The following is a 6,232-nucleotide window of genomic DNA, read 5'->3' on the forward strand; positions in this document are numbered from 1 at the left end:
AGACTGAGATCTATTGAGGAACATGGGTTGTTCTTAAAAACTTTACCAAGGAACCCTTATGTGCTTTTGAGCACATAAACAAGGATAACGTCGAGATTTTTGACAGCGTTTGGTTGAGTTGTTCAACCACTTTGTAGTCACTCTTCTTAATGATGCGCAATAATTCTTCCACTTCGCTAACTGGAGTTGCTTTTTATGCAGAATCAAGCCCTTGTTGATTGCTTTCAATATATTTACCCTTTTCTTGGCTTGAGGTTCCGACATTATCATCTGTAGGAGGCACTGGCATAAATATTCTTCCGCTTCGGGTTACTCCTCTTATTCTAGTTATGTTGACAGTTGGCTCTTTGGTTGCCAAAGATTCATCCTCTATTTTATGTCCATGGATGTAGATTGCTGAGTCGTAAGTCCATGGTAATGCCTTCTGATTTTCATATGGAAAAGGAGTAGGTACAATGATTATCAGAGGGATGACTAGGTCAACAAATATGGTCATCGAGGTCAAGTCATACGGGATTTCCAATGGTTGTACTTGATCATAGGGGATTTCCAATGTTTCAACATCTTCAATAGTAGAATGATGCTCTACCACTATAATCCCTTGATTAATTAATTCTTGAATACCAGTTCTTAAGTCTTTGCAAGTTTGCGGATTAATCAGACAATGCTCACAAGCAACGTCACAACCGGGAGATAACTTATTCATCAACAATTGCTTCTTAATGTCACACAGAGGGCTTTTCAAATTGTTCACCTTGGACACCAACTTCTTTCCTTCTTCTTCTTCCATCATGTTCACTGTGGGTTTGTTATGTGGAGGCATAGTATTATTGTTCACATTCGAGCCATTTGGGGCGAACATGATAGATTTTGACTCAATTAGCTCTTGCATTTTGTACTTTAGTGCTTTGCAGTTTTCCACTGAATGACCGGCTGCCCCACAATGGAATTCACACCGGGAATTAGCGTCATAACCGGGAGGAAGGACTGCTGGAGGAGGTCCTAACTCCCTCAATTTCACTAAAGATCCACGTAAAAATATGGAAGTAAACTGTTGTATGGAATCGAAATAAGGTCAAACCTTCTTTCTGGCCTTCTTTGTCTTTATTGTTGTTGTGGGTAGTATCGTTGTTGTTGTTGTTAGGGTGTATATTATTGTTGATACGGGGCAGGTTGTTAACCGGCCCGCTGATCAGTTTGAATAACATAGGGTTATTGAGTTTAAACAGGTGACACGACAACTACTTGTTGATACAGTGCATAGTATGTTGGAGCCCTTCCCCTTACAACGGAACCTTCATTGGTTTCCGTTTCTCTTTTCTTCCCATAAGCAACATAAGGCTTCTTCGCTACACCAGAAGTACTGGAAGTGTTCTGAATCTTTCCCATTTTAATCATGTTCTCAATTCTCTCACGGGAAAGCACTAATTCTGAAAAGTCGGAGGATGTACTCCCTGTAGCGGTAAATTCATGATCATCAAGCTATGGATAAGCTAGACATCAAATAACAAGAGTCGCCACCGCACTTTTATTGTTTCCAAGGGAAAAGGGAAAAAGTACGAACAAAACCCAGAAATAAGAAGTTTTCAAATCAAAACTAATAAAATGCCAGAGATTACAAGTAAGGGGGTTGGTTACACAGAGGGAAGGTGTTAGCACCCAAAGTGTCCTAGGTACACCTAGGGAACCCTTTTTGTGTGCATATGTATTTGGTATAAAATGATGATTTACAAACAAATAGAATGGGGGGATGAGAAAATAATTCATTAATTATATTTTTGTTTTTGACAAGACCTTCGAACTTGTGCCTACATACCAACATAAAAATGAGGGATCAAAACCTGGTAGTTCGTGATACAAATTTCAAAGTGGATGCATTGCTTTTAACAAAATTAAGTTTGAAAGGCACAAAGGCCTAAAATGGTTTGAATGAGTTAGTTCTTTTTTTGCTTTTTTGAAAGTTTAAGTCAAGTATAGTTAAGTTTATTTACAAATTTGATTTAAAAAAAGAAGTTTGAAAATGCAACGGCATAAGGCCAAAGTTTCTATCTTTTTACAAAGTGGTCAAAGTTTAGAACAAAATAAGTTCAATCAAAGAAGATTTTAAAAAGGGAGGGAGAGATTTTGAAATTTAAGAAATGGGGAGAAGATGAAGAGACTAATCCTATGCACAAAACTAAAAGTTTAGAGTTGAAAAGATCTGACCCATGGGTAGCAATCCAATAGACAAGAATGTCTATAGAAACCCATATTCCCTTGGACATTTTAAAATCAAGCAACACACAAATGCATAATTATCAATCTTGAAGAGCAAAGGCATCAAATAAAGATAGCCACATCCAAGGTTAGCCACTCCATGATCTTCTTCAAATTAACCTATGCAATAGATGAATTCCACCAGTCACAGGTTCAAAATAACAACTTCACAATTATCATGTTGCAGATGAACTCAAAGGGATCTTGAATGATGTATCAGATGAAGTTTCAAATTGCAAGCACTTGGTTTCACAGAAAGTTGGCATTGGCCAAGTCCTTTAGCATAGGAATGTTGCCTAATTTCTAAGTCCATTTGTCCAAGATCAAGCCAACAGCCAACACAAAAGTTTTTTAGGATTTTTGTTGTTATTATGTACATTAATGGTCAAAGACAACACAAACAAGCAAAGTATACACAAACAAGATATATCACACAATATGGTCCAAATGGACAAAATGAAAACTGCATTAACATAAACAATTAGAATGGTATGAATAATGGAAAATGAATAAAGACTAAAATTAAATGACATTAAAGTAAATGGCTTGAGCCAAGACATCTTTCAAAGGAAGGAAAAAAAGCCAAGTTTCCACACAATACCATGAAAGAGAGGAGACTTACAAACTCACTAACTAGAATGCTATGCCTTTTGTGTCACAAATTTAGCGTTATGTTAAGCAATCGTAATTGGACTTATGTAGAAGTCACAACTATTTGAGGTCGGGCAATAGAATTTTGGTGTTAATGCATGTTAGAGACATAGTATAATGGACTATGCTCATAAAACATACCACACACAAAAAGAATATGCAAAAGAGGTGGCCTAATCTCATTCATACTTATGTTGATTTTTCAATCAACTAGCCTTAGGATTTTAAGATTTCATAGGCCAAATGAGATGAATGCATAAAGAAGGGGAATGAGATGAAGAGGGAGGGGAATAGATCAAAACTCAAATTGGTCAAAGGAGGACTTTTACCAAATTAATATCATCCATTCATTTTGGGAGATGGAATGTACATTCCATCAATCCCCTATATTCAATGATATTAACTTGACAAAGTCAAATCAACCTTGACCAAGGCCCAACAACAAGAGTCAAACTCAAACAAGTCATTACAATTGGTCAACACAATTATTTAGCATTTATTCAAATTAAAAAGACTAAAATAATACATTTAAATTAAATATAGTTTATCAAATTCCTAAAACCTCATCAAAACACCAAAGAAATGGCCATGAGATTTATCATAGGTCAAACAAGGTCAAAGGACCTTGGAGAAAAAATTTCAGAATTTTTAAAGACTTAGAAGTATTTTTAAATAGTTAAAAATAATCACAAAATCAATTAAATCATAAAAAACATTAGTAATGATCCAAAAAATAATTTTAATTCAGAATATGAAAGAGGAATTTATTTGAAATTTTTTGGTGAAACTCTCATATTTTTTGGATCAATATTAAAATTAATATGAATTAATGAAAATAAAACAATTAAAATGAAAATCAGAAAATAGCAAAAAACGTGGACCACTTGATCTCCCTCATTAATTGAGGTGGCAGATCAAGTGGTCCTAGCGCGCGTTCCACAATGGACCTTAGTCAATACGCTACAGGGATGGTATTCAGAACCAACGCGTGAGATTAAAACGTTTCAAGTGAGATTAATGGCTCAGAACCTGTCCAACACACCACCGGCGCTGGACCTCCGGTCACCTTCTCAGGCGAGGTCCACTGGACTGGTTCACTCATCACCATCAAGAAAATGAAAAAGGAGGACATGATCTGAAAGAAAAAATGGCGTAGAGCACAAATCTGACCTCAATTTTAACTAACTCCACATATATAGAAAGATATGAGGAGTTGAATTTTGAGGTGTGTCAACTGAGTTACTTCGATTTGACCTCTAAGCAACTCAATCTTCTTGCCTACATTGGTAGGACTTCAGACAACCAAAGATCTAAGAGAATTGAGTAAAATTTAGTGAGAATCGAAGAGATGAAGTTTTCTGAAAATTACCTTCAATGCTATGCAGTTCTTGATGTTGCTTGCTCCAAACACGATCTGATCACACTTGTGAAGCTAGCAGGAAGTGATTAGAGAGGTTGCAAGGCTTTGGATCCTGGAGTTCTTGAATCTCCAACAGTTGAGATTCAAACTCAAATTTCAAATTGAAATTTCTCAGGTTTTCCTTTAGAATGAGAGGGTTTCAATGGGGGGCAAAGCTGGCGCAAAGTTCTTCAAATGTGCTTAGAGGCCTTCTATTTATAGCCAAAGGGAATGATATTTGCACACTTCAAAAATTTGTCCAAAATTAAAAATGTTGATGGCACGAGTGCATAGGCATGTGCAGGTCCATGATGCAATGCAAAAAGGTACAAAATGATTCCAATTGAGGTCCGAATGAAGCTTGAATGGCAAGGCATTGTGAAATGAAGTTTGTGCAATTTATTCTTTCCAATTATGCCTTCCTGTTAAAGCCATGCACAGACCTAGCAAACCTCATCCAAATTGCATGAACTTGGGTTCTTTGGAAAGCTTGGATCAAGGGGAACAAGTTTATTGTTCAACACTTTTTCATTTGGAGCTTGGAACAGGGAGAATTTTGAGGTGGAAGTTTGGAAATTTCAACATGTTCAAAAGTGTCAAGCCATATATCTCAATATTCCACCTTGCTTAACTTTTTATGTGAGCTTAAAATGAGAAAAATGTCTTCATAAAAGTTGTAGATATTTCAAAAACATCCAAAATGGTCACCAATGTTATATCATTTGGATTTATAATGATAGGGTTATGCATTTTTGAAGTTTGGAAAAATCACTTGTTCAATGGTAGAGGTCAAAAATGACCTATAATGTAACCTCATATCATATGCTCATAAAAGTTGATTTAGCTTTCGCTCCAAACATCAAAGTTGAAGTAGGCATCTTGAATTTGATTGTGCAACTTGTAAATCTTTCATCTAATAAAAATTGAGCAAGTTATGGCCTTGGGAAGTTGACTTTCAAATTAGGGTTTAGACAAAATGACCTATAATGTTTCAACATAGAAAATGACTTTACAAGCAAAACTATATCTAGGTCTCAACATGAAAGTTGTTTGGAATGTCATTTAGAGTAAATTTTCCCTTGGAATCATTTTCATATGGTGAAAATTGTAGGAGATAGAGTCTAGGGAGACCTGGTTTTGATCAGATGAATTCATCTGGCCAACCACCATCAACCAACTTGCTAAACTTCAATTATTTGGACTTTCTTGGTTCATGGTAGATCATATATGCATAATATGATGAATTTTGAAGTGCCCCTTGATAAATTTGATCAATTGGTGAGATAGCTTGTTGGAGAAGTTACTTAAGATACCCAGTCAAACTAGGGTTTCCAAGGCAAATTGATCACACTGAATTACACCGTGTTTTTGACTCGGATTTAACATGTTTATTAGGATTTTATTATAATTTTGTTTTTATTATGCTCTCTTTTATCTTGTTTTCAGATATTTAGCACTTTCGGACTCTTTTGGAAGCAACGAAGCAAAAAGACCTAAAATTAGGGTTTTTCGGCGAAATTACAGACATGGGGTTGCACATGGCGGCCGCTATAGGGGAAGCCATGAGTCATCAGCCCTCAACTAGGAGGTAACCGCCATGTTCCCATGATCCACCCCATTTACACACATGGCGGGCGCCATGAAGGGATGGCAGGCGCCACCTTTGGAAGTCACGTTCCCACTAAGGGGAAGTTGAAGGGCACCAAGGTCTTTACAAGCTACTGGAAACCTCTATAAATAGCTCATTCCATTTCGTTTTCTAATCATTCAACTTAGTTTTACAACACTAAGCATATATTTATCATTTGTAATAGCGATAATCCGTCACATCGGGGGGTTATCGCACCTTAGTGAGATTGAGTTTGGTCACTTCGAGTTGTTGTCGTCTTTAGCTTCAGGAGTCGGAGGTTTATTTTTGTACCAGAA

This window comes from Lathyrus oleraceus, chromosome 2 (assembly GCF_024323335.1).
Source record: "Lathyrus oleraceus cultivar Zhongwan6 chromosome 2, CAAS_Psat_ZW6_1.0, whole genome shotgun sequence".
In the NCBI taxonomy this organism is placed as follows: Eukaryota; Viridiplantae; Streptophyta; class Magnoliopsida; order Fabales; family Fabaceae; genus Lathyrus; species Lathyrus oleraceus.